Source organism: Dysidea avara, chromosome 1 (assembly GCF_963678975.1).
Source record: "Dysidea avara chromosome 1, odDysAvar1.4, whole genome shotgun sequence".
NCBI classification, from domain to species: domain Eukaryota; kingdom Metazoa; phylum Porifera; class Demospongiae; order Dictyoceratida; family Dysideidae; genus Dysidea; species Dysidea avara.
Genome location: NC_089272.1, coordinates 15026956 through 15042444, shown reverse-complemented (window position 1 = coordinate 15042444; position 15489 = coordinate 15026956). Strand labels below are relative to the sequence as shown.

The following is a 15489-nucleotide window of genomic DNA, read 5'->3' as shown; positions in this document are numbered from 1 at the left end:
AGAAATACCACCCCAAACATGTAGCTTTATAGGATGTTTGGCTCTTGGTTTTAGCTTCCTCTGTTGTTTGCGTTGGCGAAAGCACAACTTGGCATGTGCTTCAAGCTGAATGCTGCTTTCATCTGTAAAGATGACGTTATGAAAATCTTCCTTCCGTCGCAGCTGTTGTTGGCACCACAGCATTCTCTTTTTCTTGTTAATCTAGAGTTGAGTTTAAAAAAAAAACAACTTTATAACGTTTATGTCATTCATGTAACATGACAGTTATCTTAGTCCACACAGACAAAATTCATTACTGGGAATGTTGTCATTCTTACATACTATTGGTTCTGAAAATGTGAAGCAAATTTCATTATCGTGAATTTCCATCTAGTGCAATAAATATAGGCCCAAAGTTTGATTTTATGAAAGTCCCATTATTAGACCTATGTTCACATGATCCCACAATGGAATTTGTTTCACTATTCTCAGATGTGTTATAATACATTCTACGTATTTTGATTCTTTTTATTACCTTCCCAGAATTTTTGACCCGGCCTATAAATGAATAGGACCTTTATACTAGGTGTTTATTTTGAATAGACTTCAAGTTTGAGCTGTGATTAGTGGCTTCCAAGTTTTACTGTAATGAAAAGCATAAATTACAAGAACATAGCATAAATAGATTGGAAAACAGTTGTATGGTATATCTGGCATTATCTGCTATGCATTACATTCGAACTTGACCACTCATATGTGACAGCCTGTAGCTACTTCATTTCTCAGATTTAATGTCAATACTTAGACCTTCATAATTCGAGACCAGTAACTAAAACAACAAATTTGACAAAGACGAGGCTTTCAGACAATGACTAGGTACACTGTAGCTAAAGTACTTAATGCTGAATCTTTCATCAATCTACTTCACAACCTATACAAAGATCCCCTGTTGTCTACTGTCCCATTTCCTAATAAGTACGGGTGAGAACGAGAGTAAAATGTCTTTAAAATTAAAAGTGGATGAAATTTTAATATTGTATTTATAAATCTTTTGAAATACTCATTAGATACTTAGACTCTTGTATGCAATTTGGGATTATTGAGGGGATGGGCTTATTACAGCCATCATTATTATATTGCTTGTTTCCCGTCACCCATACTGATGTGGGTGGGAGGTGACTACTAATTATATACTTGACTCGTCGTTCTTTAAGTTTGACGGTCCTATTAGAGTATCTCGATCTTGAAGGCTGCCAGGACTATTTATGCACCCATACCAATGGCGGATCCAGCATGGAGCATTTGGGGCAAATGCTCCAACCCTGTGGAGCAGCTACGCATGCTTTTGATTAGCTACTAAACTTAGTGTCAGGCCAAGATCAGTTTATTAATTCATGAAAATATGCACATTTTATTAGCATTTATTACAAATTCACCTGAAACCAAAGCAGACCAGTCAAACTAGCTGTGAAATTGATACCCAGCACCTTCATGCGTACTAAGTGCTTCTAAAATTAATTATCATGTTGAAGATATTCAGAGCCTTTTGAATAGCTTTTAAGACTTCACAACCATCCGAAAAGGCCAAAATGGCTAAAATCAACTGTGAGATACTACTAAGAGGTGATTATTTGTTGCTTCAAAAATGCAGCACTGAACTATGGGAGCCTGTATTCCGCGGAATACGGAATAGCAGAATTACAGAATAAGCGAAAATCACATTCTAAATATTTTGTTATTGTTTATAGCCTCTATAACATTTTAATACACATTTCTCACCTCATAGAGAACACAATCACGATGGCACCGATCCTCGGGGCGATCTTTAAATAGGATATGTACAAAGATATTCACTCTAGAACAATCTAACTAAGCTAAACTACTGTTAAATACACTTCACTACATAATCGCTAGAAAACTAGAAGTTCTTTGTGCTGTACTTGCTCATACCAGCTGTCACACACGAGCAGCTAGCTAGCTAACTGGCCGAATAGTTTAGGACAAAACAATCCCGGGCACCCCCTAGGTAGCTACCCTGCATGCATGGAATAATCTGACCTTTCTTATAACTGTTACCATTTCCTAAAGTGTTTCAAATAAATTCGGAGAATAATACTGCTTTCAGCTCCCAACATCAGAGCTCCAACCTCGACTCTAACACTTCGTATATAACTCTAATAAATTTGGGCGTGTGACAGCTGGTATGAGTACGTATAGCACAAAGAACTTCTAGTTTTCTAGCGATTGTGTAGTGAAGTGTATTTGATGGTAGTTTAGCTTAGTTAGATTTTTTTTTTTTTTTTCACTTTAGAAAGAATTTTTATTGTCAATAATTCTTTCATTAGTATTATATAGATATTACTTAACAAAAGATAAAGTCAGTCAAATGAGCTAATCCTACCCTCTGCACAAACAAGGTCAATAGCTGCAGACTCTTTAAAGCTAAAGCGATGGTAGGAAGATCTAGAACCTCTCAAACAAGTGATGGCTGCACGAAGTAGTGAAAAACTCAGTTTACATCTTAACCAGTGCAGGGTCATGCTGTAAGACTGTCCATTTTTTTGTGACAGCAGAGTGGCTATTCTCTTGTACACTACTGTGGCCAGGGGTCCCATGCCTCCAGTACATGAAAACACTAAAGGAGAGAATGTCCCATGCTCCACCTCACGGATCCTTTCTTCATATTTCCTCTTCTTCTCTAGCTCCGCACGCCTGTAACACTGGGGTAAAGACACTGAACAGTGTGTGGGAGCAAAAGGATTAAACACCTTTACATCAAAGTATGCCTTCTGACCGCGTTCCCAAAAACCATTGGCCACAACATCAAGACGGGCCCCATCCTCAACATTAGCTGATCTATACTGAAAAGATTCTCCTGAGAGTGGCTGTAAGGATGGTTCAACTTCAACACTATGACACAGCTCAGTTAATAATCCAGCAGTAATGTCTCGTAGCTCGTTATGACGGACTATAGGGAGACCACCACAGGGACAACAAAGGGCATGCTCAACAGAGAATAGCTTGCCACACACACAATTGGAAGGCAACAGTGGTGGTCGCCAGCCATATCGAAGACACAAGGCGTCACGAAAAGCACCTTTCTGTAAACAAAAACCATGGTCAGATAAAGGTAGAGCAGCCACCCAGCTAGAGGAGCCCTTTTCAGAAGATAACATGATCGATCTATGTAATGATGGTGATAGCACAGGTAGCAGAGCATCACGGGAGTTGATGATAGACTGGTGATGCGTATCCAAAATTGTTCTCCTTGCCTCAATCTGTGAAGACAACACCTCAACTGAGTAAGCATGAGACTGCTGTATAATAAGGTGAACTAGGAGTGGTAACCCTAATGGAAGCAGCATACTGAAATAATGAGTAATTGACAGGATCGACAACCCCCAGACCTCCCAGTCTGGTTGGCAGAGCAAACAGGTTTCGTTCAATATCACTAAACGATGGATTGTTCTAGAGTGAATATCACTTGAATATCACTAAACGCTTAGTTAGATTGAATATCACTAAACGCTTAGTTAGATTGTTCTAGAGTGAATATCTTTGTACATATCCTGTTTAAAGATCACCCTGAGGATCGGTGCCATCGTGATTGTGTTCTCTACGAGGTGAGGAATGTATATTAAAACGTTATAGAGACTATAAACAATAGCAAATTATTTAGAATGTGATTTTCACTTATTCCGTAATTCTGCTATTCCACGGAATACAGGCTCCTCTGAACTATAGAATCTGACTCTCCCCAACCACCTACAACTTAGCCTGCTTGTGCCCCTCCCCTTGCCAGCTCCTGGATCTGCCCCTGCATACATGCATGCACCCTGTTGAACAAGAGTGGAGGGGCTCTCACCCTTCTTCTATGCTTATATGCACAGCTAATGTTTTTACCTTTAAACTTGGGTCACAGCGTGCCTCCTTCTATCATGAATTGAAATAGTGCATTCACGTGATCTATAATCAAATAATTAAAATTTAGTGCGGTTACCTAAAAATTGATGCCGTCGGTAACGGGAAGCAAGGAATTTAATGATGGTGGCCATGTATTGTAGCTAAACACCGAATAGCACACTGGTAAAAACAACTTACTTGGCGAATAATTTGACAGTAGTAGGGCCTGGTACACACCCACCCCATATCTTTTCTGGTACGCTTTATTGTTGAAATTGACGGCACTTCCCGTAGGTATAAATCTGGCCATGATGTCAACAGTAGATCACGAATCTTAGTAGCCGTGAGTTCATCATCCTTTTTCAGGGCATCCTGAATGAATTGTCTCATTTCGTCGGTAATTATTCGTTGTCTTCTCCTTCTAGGCATATCAGACACTGTTTGTTGTACACGAAACTTCTCAATGAGATTGTACAGTGATTGTCTAGTGATAGGTATCTTTTCTTCTTTAAATCGTCGAAATATGTCTCCTACTGAGTAACCGCGAGAACGTAACACTATTACTCTCTTTCTCAATTCGACGCTCATCCTCCCCATTTTTACGTCTATTAAAGCGATTTTCTACTCACTTAGGTTGACTTGATGATCAGAGGCTTGATAGATTTTATCCAATCAAATCCATTGCTTCAATGATAAATACCACAAAAATTCCTTGCCTTAGGGAAACTATATAATTGGTCTAGCGCGGCCGCCCCTTCAGTCGCAATTTCTGTTATTTATCTAACTGATATTTTGTCAAAAGACAGAGCCTGTACAAGGGTGCTTCCCAAGGCTTACTATGAGCACAAATGTTAATATGGGCAGGACGAAACTTGGGATTACTCAGGGTCAAAAACAAAAGCTGGCCATGGAACAGTGTTTTACAAGAATAGCTACTAGCTATATTCACAAAAAAGAGAAAGTTTGAAAAGAGCTTATTGTAGATTGTGTTGGAACTACAGTTACAGTCCAAAGAACCTATTGTGCATGATGTCACACATCATTGCCACACTTAACATAAACTTGATGCAAGGGTAGGCCAATGTAGTTCATATACAGGCAAGCATTTGAGATTTACGCCATCAATTTGTCAAGGAGACCAGCGACTCCCAGCTGCCTGCCACTGTACAGTTTCTAGAGTGGCCTTGTCTGAGGGTTCCACACTGTAGAAGCATAGGATGCATGTGTAGTCTATAATCTATGCTATTGGCGAAGGGGTGGTTGTGCCAGATCTCAGTCACAGTGTTGTCATGTGGTGAAAAAAGTTCAATTAGTCTGGTTTGTGAACTTGAAATAATCTATGAACATTTTATAAACTTTCTACAACCCCGCTATGCTATCTCTATGCACACAAATCAGGCAGTATCTGTACCTCTGTGGGTGCTGCCAGACTTATACAGTGAATGAAGTCTTGTGAGTGACCACTTTTACATCGCGTGTACAATGTTAAAGGAGTGAGAAGAATATGATACTGTACACGGTAGCTACCCTTATTTTCTACCAGATGACAGCTCGATAATGATAGTATACATAGGCATGGACCCAGCCACATACCTGGGATATAAATAAAATGAAGAGTCCATTATGGACTCTTGATAAAATTAATGGCATCAAAGTGTTGACCGATACAAGAAGTTGGGACTTGCCCAACCTGGTCACTACACTGTAAGTATAAGTGGTCTTAGCAATGAGGTCAAAGTATGTAGTTGTGTTTGCATGAACCAGAACTACTTTTTTTAACTCTCAAGAATGTACAGTGTGTAGCTATTACACAAACTCTATTTGATATTACCAAGAGTTAATAACTCTTGATATTACAGTAAACAGTACCTATATATTGAGAATTACACAAAAACTATCCTGGCCACTTCAATTCACGATTTTAATTCTATCTACACATCTAAGGTGCCTGTCCATGTAATTATAGGATCCCAAAACACTGTTATGGTGTGCTCCCTCATTCAGTATAGTGACTTTTAAATGGCTAGTGATTGCTATTGGATCACTCGACGCTTCACTTCTAGCTTCTCACATACAAACAGTTGGCTACACAGAAATGTTACCATTTTGTTTTGTCGGTGGTGTAAATAGGTACTGTACTTCATGATCTCACTAACAAGACCACCTGTTTAGGTGTATATACTTCGTGACCTCATCAATAAGACCACCTTTATAGTGACCGTATCAAGTAGGTCCCTAACATAGCTAAGGTGTACATAACCCAATCAACTACATCATAATATTATAGGTCCCAAACATACAGTAGCTAAAGTACCATTTATAACATGAACATTTATTCACACATAATTATGACAATAGCCAATAAACAACTTGCAATGGTGAGCATGTATATAAAGGCTAACCCGACAGTTTTCATAATTGAGCTGACATTGAGTATGAAGAAAACTCTAAAATAAGAGTGTTTAAAGCATACAACAAAATTACACTGTGAGAGACAATTGGTCAAATCTAACTGTCTTGTAATAAAATCCTGAGCATTATTTAGTACTGTGCACACTATAATGTGCTTATTGAGGTCAACATAGCAGGATGAAAGAATTTAATATTATTTCTTTTACATAAACATAACTTCACATTCTTTGCAAATGAATACACTACACGTACAGTATTACAATACTCTGGAAGCTGCTAGACGATAAGCTATCGTGTACTCCAGGATGACAACTAGACAAATTTACATATACATGATAAGAGATTCTATAAATTTGTCTGTGTGTGTGTGTGTGTGTGTGTGTGTGTGTGAGAGAATGAGAGATACTCATATTGCTCTCTACCCAGCTGTACTGGTGAAGCAAATGCCAAACTGTTGTTGTCTCACTAAGTGGTGATGGGGTCATTATGAACTACATGTTGTGTGGCCTCTCAAATCCTCCGGCAGCTATGCAAAACACAGCTATTGCCACCCAGTGAGACGCCTGTGCACAACCCAGGCACTTGAGTCTTGTGCAGGAAAATTCTCCTGGGGTATCAATAGTAACACACAGGAGGACAGTCCAGACCTCAGAAGAGTGGCACAGAACCTGAAGTTTCACAACGACCTCAACTCTGTTAAGTGTGACAAGGACAGTTGGGTCCCCCATAAATACCAAAGTACATACTAGGTACAGTACCCATTGGATGTTACAGCTGGGTGGGCTACTACCTATTGACACCAGGTCACCACATCCCCATTATATGGTTGGAGCAATTTGAGCAAAGTTTCTTGCTCAACGAAACAACAACAACAACAACACCAAGGTGGTGTAACCAGGAATCAAACAGGGACCTTTTGAATACCAGACCGATGCTTATGAGACCGATGCCTATGGTCCTCCCCACCCCCTGGCCTTATGTCACAAAATAGTTGTGTAAAAGGCTCGTGACTGTTAAATGTCTCTAAAAGAAAACATTCAGCTCAGAATATACAAAATGCAATTGGGCAGTAATCACTTACAATTTTAGTCACAATCGGACAGCCTCAACACACGCACGCATGCACGCACACACACATTACACACACTACATACATACACACACCTCTTGGCTACTATAAAGCTGAAAAGAGCAAACTCTGGATACAAACGTTCTGGTAAAGTCCCCTAGTGAAGGACATCTCTTGTGGAGGCCACATGATCTACCTCAGCAGGTACCATTATCCCCTTGAGTGAAGATGGTACATACACGATAAGTTCTGTCCTGAGAACTGTCTGATCTGGTCTGTCATAGCACTACAGTAACACAATATATAACACTATGTATTGCGCCCATATATTACATTGATTTTACAAAATTCAATCACAAATACATCCTTAATATACATATAATAGGAAGATGGAATATTTTATAAGCCAGTATAGTGTGTAGGCACATTGCATGAAAACATGCTAAGTAGGGTATTAGCAATATACTATACAGTAGACAGTGGCAACAGCGTTTACCATTGCACATACAGGGAGAAACTTTTACAGATACATTTAGTGTTGCGTCTATATCCATATTGACGTTTACCGATTATTTGCCCATTTCTGTAACCTATATGCCGATATTTAACTGATAATCTTCAACTCTTCAGACCAAAGTTGGTGTGTACATTGCAATTATTTATAATAATAATAATAATAATATGTGGGCAGCCGAATCTATAATGTTTGCTACAGCTTCACCACTAACCACTTTCTTGGCAAAGGATATCAAATAGTTACAAAACAGCAAAGCCAATTTCTCAAAATGGTGCTTTTAGTGGAATTCCAGACTCTTTGCAAAGGGCGATTGGCCAACTATGTGGGTGGCCAATATATACTGTGTATACACAGATTACTGTAGCCTTACAAACATACTTTTCGGATACAAACAAGCTTAACCAATTATAAAACGGTTACAGCAAATAAGTGTTTTACCACTTACCCACTTTCATTACTGTCACATGTTCATTAACGATTGATTGTGGGCTTTGGTTAATTTGGTTCGCTTCCTAACTGATACCAATACTCGTTAAAATGAACACTATCGGCCATTACCAATTATTCAACCAATTATCGGTGCAACACTAGATACATTACTGTGACAGGCCTGTAAATTTCTGTACTATACAAAGAGGACTACAAAACTTACACTGTTTTCTTGTCAGCAGTGATCTTGAACAATTTCTCCTGATGTAAAAATACATGCACATGTTAAGTACACAAAGAAGTATTTACTGTAAATATGCATGCTAGACAAAAAAAATTTGCATGCTTTAATCACTTCACTATGTACTAAATTAAACAAAGCTCAACTTGTGGATTCGCCTGTTCAAGGATAGTAACACATAATTCATGAGTGTACAGCAAAAGGCAAGTGATTCTGTGTCTCCTCCATTGTTAACACAGAGAACATTGCTCATTGCAAGACTAAACTTTGCAGTGCAGTCCTTTGCTAACAGGGAAGTAATAAACAGGATTGAATGTGCAAAACGACAGATTGTTGCTCAACTGGTTACATACATACTCACTGCAGAGAACGTAGTTACCAATTTTAGCAGTAAGTTGTTAGATACATATAATTTCATGAACTCCATAAAGATATTACGTCCAGTCTATTTACAGTAGATGGTCAGAAGCTACTAGGTATGTTGGCAACTCCATAGGGCTAGTATTAGTATACATAATAGAGACATTGAAATACAACGTAATGTATTTTGTGGACTGGACACTGAAAATACTTTTAAACAATAATCCAGGAATTGTCCAGCTATTTCAGCATTGGATAGACCATTATAAAGCTACAACTACTGGTACTGCTCTAAAGCAACAAAGGAAAACACCTATGCTACAACAATAGCGCTTTATCACTAGTAGTACACGTGTATCATAAGTTATCGATCATGTGAAGGTCGTCTGGTGATATTAGTCCAACTTCTTGGCCCAGGAAGTGTGCATTAATAAAGTATACACAAAAAATTAGCTTAGTAGTTGTCTAAAGATCTTCACCGTTGATTATTGTTCTAAGTCGAATGCTAAGAAGGTTTTCGTACATCAAGTGTTAATTGGCATTTATTAGTCAGTGATATTTTTAATTATCTGACCCATGGCACTATCAGTACCTTAATTGTGCATAGTATACTCAATATAATTTACTAAACTACCAAGGCGTACAATAAGTTGTCTACATTTTGTAAAATTGATGGGGTCATGCATAGTGAGCACTGTATTTACTTACTGGATTCCATCAGCAAGTCCTCGCAATGCGAAACCATGACCTATTGTGCAGCTTGATATCATTGCTTACTCAGATGCTTCACCACACTTAGATATATACCCAGCCTGATAAGCATCTTTTCTATATAAGGCCATCATTGTTATATTGCTTGTTTCCTATCACCCATGCAATGGAACAAAAACTGATGCAGGCAGTGATGAGAAACAAGTAATTTAATAATGATGGCCTAACCTTCCAACAGACCAACAGCTGCACTAAATGACCACTTATGATCTGGCTTTATATGTGTGGTTCCTGGCTCCATGAGGCGTAATGTATTTCGCGGACTGGACTCACGCACTGAGCTGGAAACAGTTTTTAAACACAATCCAGACATTATCCATCTCTTGCAACACTGGAGACCCCACTATCGAGCTACAACTGCTGATACTGCTCTTCCTTACAAGTCTACAAACTAGCGCATGCACTAATTAATTAGAAAACACTTACGATATACGAGTACTGGCAGTGATAAAGCGTGATAGAGGCTATTGTTGTAGCATAGATGTTTTCCTTTATTGTTTTGGCACTAGTGCTAGGGTTGTAGAGATGAGTCAGTAACAATTCTTAGCAGGGTAGCTGTAGATGGAACCGCCCGGCGAGGTGATGGGGATATTCAACTAAACTGGCTCATCACTACAGCCCTAACACTAGTCCTAAGTACTGGAGCAACAAAGGAAAAACATCTAAGCTACAACAACTGCCTCTATCACGTATTATCACTGCTAGTACTCGTGCATCGTAAGTGTATTCTAATTAATTAGTGCATGCGCTAGTATGTTGACTTGTAAGGAAGAGCAGTAAGCCACCTACACAACATAGTATTCATTGCCTAAAAAGGCAGTAATCAGCCCGTACTAGACGTGAGTGCAGACATACGAAAAACTTACTTGAGCGGAGTTACGCCTTCAGTGACTGATTCCAGCGATAGTGATATCACTCTGCTGCCATGTATATTTAAATTCTCCGGCTACAACACGTGCCCGGCCATGGGGATCATCAATCAGAAACGAGTATGTTTGTCACGAGTTACTAGAACTTAGCGCAGCGCTTATTACAAAGCTGCGCTAACTTGGGTAGAGACAGTTTGCCGGAAGTAGCAAGGACCATAGATAGTATATACCCTACTATCTATGCAAGGACGTACTAAGGAGGTACATTTTACTGTAGTAATTTACTGAGTAAGTGTTGATGTGAGCACTACGGCTATTGTATTGCGAGCCGCGTTGACACGTACTCAGTACATGGTAATGCGTGCAAACTACTACAACGTGATGTACTGTACAAACGCGTTGCATCTACAGGAAACGTGTACACTACGAAGTTGTACTCAGTACTGCGTGCAAACTGCTACAACGTGATGTACTGTACAAACGCGTTGCATCTACTGGATACGTGTACACTGCGAAGTTGTAAACGCGTGTGCACTTCACCATGGTACAGTACAGTAGCTGTATTCACGTCGTTGATACGCGTGCTGCCTCTAGTTGATACAGCTTATTACCCGCTCAAATTTGTGGTACGCACGCAACAACTAATGCGTTTCAGCAGCACGCGTTTGTCAAGTTGTAGCTGGACTGTACTGTATAATGTACAAAATTGTGCACAAACAAGTTAAAGTGGAAAGTGGAAGCTATCTAATTCCAATAACAAACCATACAAGGGACATTATCTACGATTCCTTCAGCCACATTCCAGAATTGTGGCATATCTCTACTATTACCCCTCCACAATTAAATTATAGAATATGAATTATCCAGCAGTGCTGTTGAGTCAACCATTATAAATTTATTTTAACAATTAATAAAATAATTATAGTTAACGAATCTCCTTGTTATGTAAGTAAATGATGTACTATATACTCCATATGGAAGTTTTATACAGTAAAAATAAATAAATCAAGTATTGCATGGCTGCATGGTAGCTATGTATAAGGTAAATGTTGGTATTTCCGGATACTCTTGCTCTAACCCTGCATTCACAATGAGTTAGCACAAACCTAGGGTTCATATTAGAGACTATCTTATAGCACATGTGCAAATTTTGTTTCAATACAATCAACTGCTGAGGAGTTACATATGAGCTGAAATTTAATGGAATGTAAAATGCAATATGCAGCTAATTCAGACACTTTGAATAACAAACAAGTATAACGCCTTCTGCAGGTTACCAATCCTCTTTAAAAGTATAGAGACTAAAGTACTACTCATCTACAGCTTATAAATCAGCCCACTGGACATAAGTTGATAAATGTGGGGTCTTATATATCATAAATTGGATTCTACTTTGTTACATGTGATGAGGCTCAGAATGATGTATTTTGTTTTGGCAATGTCTCTGATGCTGTGGAGCGTTTTACTGCAGTGTTACAATTTCTTGCTATTACCTCTTCATAAGATTCATATTAAACAACATACAACTCATGGGCTGCCAACTCTGATGTTATTTTGTAAGAGATAGACTTCACCATTGTGCTCTGAGTACTGGTGATCTGTGATATGGCATAACAAAATTAATAAACTGTTAAGAAATGCTAAGCACACTTATTTGTTACAAATTGCTTCTTCTATACCAGAAAGCTTTGTTCCAATTTTGATTACATATCACGCCAAGGGTCACAACCATCTGGCTATGTTGCAAATCTGGATTTTACTCCTGATGATTTGCATCATTACTTTTTGTCTGTTATTGATAAACTTGTTAGTAGTCTTCCTCATAATCTGTTTCTCCTTCATCATATTGTTCAGTGGCTTCATCTACATTTCATCTGTCTGATGTTTCAGAATCTGACATCATTTCTATTATAAGTGATGTTGAGAGCAAAAGTGCTTCAGGTGTTGATGGCATTCCTGTCAGATTTATCAAGGCTGAACCTAATTCTATTTGAAAACTTATTACCAGACTTATAAATTTAATTCTAGCATTACTTCTGGAATCTTTCCTGATTAATTTTGTGGAAGCTTGCAGTAGTTACTCCAATTCAAAATAAAAATACTAAAGTTAGTACTGAGTTGACAAATTTTCATCCAATTCCTGTTCTGCCAGTTATATCTAAAAAATGAGTGGTTTATGGTCAATTGGCAACATATTATTTGTTGAAAAACTATTTACTTTCAGATCGTCAGTCAGTATTTCATTCAAATTACTCAACTCAGTATGTTCTCCTACACGTTACTGATTCTTGGCAAAGAGCTATTGATGAAAGTAAGTTTACTGCAGTAGCTTTCTTAGACATTTCCAAAGTGTTTGATGGTCTCAACCATAATATATTACAATCTAAGCTTGCATGTTGTGGTGTATTGGACACTCTCTTACTTGGTTTGCGAGTTACTTATCATGTCATTAACAAAAAGTTAGTATGCATGGATCATCATCTATCGGGGGTAAAGCACATGTTGGTGTGCCTCAGGGGGCCCATTAATGTTCAGCATTTACATGAATGACCTGCCAAATGTTATACAGAACTGTGAACTAAATTTGTATGCTGATGATATGGAGATGCATTGTAGCAGTAATAATCTCTCTTGTGTAGACATAACCTACAGGCTGTATAAGAGGATCTAATATTGTATATTGTTGGCTTTGCGTAAACCTTTTGAGCCTTAGTATCAAGAAATCCAAGGTTGGCTTACATCAAAAACTTCAAAATCATGACTTAAATATCACTATTGATGACATGCCACTATCTCGTGTGTCCTAGTTTAACTATCTTGGGTGGCTCTATTATGATGAGAATTTAACTTGGTATGAACATACTACATGTGTACTGCAGAGAGTTTTATCCAGGATACATTGCCTTTATTGTTTGAATCCCATAGCGTAAGCGACCTATTATTGGCATGTACTTATTATTGGCAGTTTCATGCCTTATTATCAGCACTGAAGTTTTACGTGAGTTAACAGAGAAATCCTGTTTTGCTATTGAGCAAGAAGTGTGTGTTTAGTTTTATCGCAACACAGTGTGTAAACAGAGTCATTGACCTTCATTCACCGCACTACCCCATCCTTGTAAGTCATGTATTTACACAACTACACCACTATTATAATCGTATTAACGTGTGGTGTTCATTTTAGTGCGATGCCATGTCGGAGATCCAAGAAGAAGGTATCTTTCAGAAAGAAGCAATCGTTGTCTGCACCTCCAGTTATGCAGTCACTAAAAAAACGTTTGAAATGAAGCAATTAGTCTATAGAGGCGGCTATCCAGGCAGTGAAAGATGGACGATGCAAGATAAAATAAGCTGCCAGAGAATATTATGTACCGAGAACCACATTTCAAGACCACATAAGTGGAAGAGTTATTCACGGAATAAAGCCAGGACCTAAGCCTTACTTGAATAAGGCTGAAGAAAGTGAGTTAGCAGAATTTCTTGAGGTCACATCCTCTGTTGGGTATGGTAAGACCCGAAAAGAACAGTTGAAGCAACTGCTCAAGAGAAAGGATTACTGAGAAAAAAGAAAATCAGTCAAGGGTAGTTTTGTTGCGTTATTGAACGCCAACCACAGCTTGCCTTAAGAAAGGGTGACTGTACAGCATTTTTCTGTATGGATGCAATGAAAAAAAAGTAAGAATTGGATAATTATTTCATCACCCTGAAAAGGGTATTGGTTGATGATAATTTATTGGATAAACCTGAGTGCATCTACAATGTTGATGAATCTGGTGTGCCCTTGGAGCATCGTTCACCCATAGTGATAGCTAAAAGAGAACAACGTAAAGTACGATACTGCACATTTGGAAATAGATCACAAGTTACAGTTGTTGTTTGTATAAAGGCCACTGGTCAATGTATGCTGCCATTTATCACTTTTGATGCAAAAAATTTTAAATATAGACTGGACCAGAGATGAAGTGCCTGGTACTACATATGGCTTAAGCGACAACAGCTGGATAGACATGACATTATTTAAAGAATAGTTCTTTCATCATTTTTTGAGGCATGCTGGATCAGCACGACCATTGTTATTGCTTTTAGATGGTCATAACTCACACTATAATATGTATGTCATCACCATGGCATGAGACAATGATGTCATTAGTTTTTTCACTGGTGCCCCACACTACACACAAAATGCAGCCATTGGATACTGCTGTTTTTGGACCTTTTAAAACCAGGTGGCAAGAGACTTGTCATCGCTACATCCAAAAAAATCCTGGAAGGATCATTACCAAGTACACTTTCAATACAATATTTTCTGAAGCTTCGTTAAATAGCCTTGTTCCTGCAAACATAGTGAGTGACTTCAAAACATGTAGGGTACGTATATCCCTTCAATCCCAAAGCTGTACTAGATCACGATCCATGTGATGCAAATTGCAGCGATTCGCAATCCAGTGGGCCAAGTACATCGAATGGTGATTCATCCAATGCCAGCAGCAGTAGTCATAGAGAATTTACTGATGAGGAAGAGTCTCACTTTGCAAGAAGGTGTAGGAAACAATATGATCTAACTGATCCTAGATACTCTGCATGGCTTGAAGTAAACCATCTGACAGAACCATGTCAAGAATTGAGTCAATGCTCTTCAGATGTTTTATCTCTAGAGCCGATAAATATGAGTGCCATAGACTCAACTTCCTCTGACTATGAGAATACTGATCTCCAAGCAACTGTAATTGATCATGACGTCACTCCAGGTTTAACCCCAACTCGTGTTGTTAACCATTCTGTTGATTACCGAATATCAATGTGCAGTCAACTGTAACTGACATCACTCCAGATTTGACGACAGCTCATGTTGTTAACCATTCTGTTGATTACTCAATATCAACTGAGCAGTCAAGTGTAACTGAGGCCACTCCTGTGACTCCTACTGTTTGGGGGCCATCCA

General features: G+C 38.6%; 1 long non-coding RNA gene across 1 annotated transcript; it reads right to left on the bottom strand.

Annotated features, from left to right (window-relative positions):
- Nucleotides 1–6448: 6448 nt before the first annotated feature.
- Nucleotides 6449–10720, bottom strand: LOC136257460 (uncharacterized). Its single transcript, XR_010702013.1, has 4 exons — nt 10548–10720; nt 8533–8570; nt 7459–7649; nt 6449–6606 (listed from the first exon to the last, which is right to left on the bottom strand). It is a non-coding gene; the product is annotated as an uncharacterized lncRNA (long non-coding RNA).
- Between the last annotated feature and the right edge of the window lie 4769 nt (nt 10721–15489).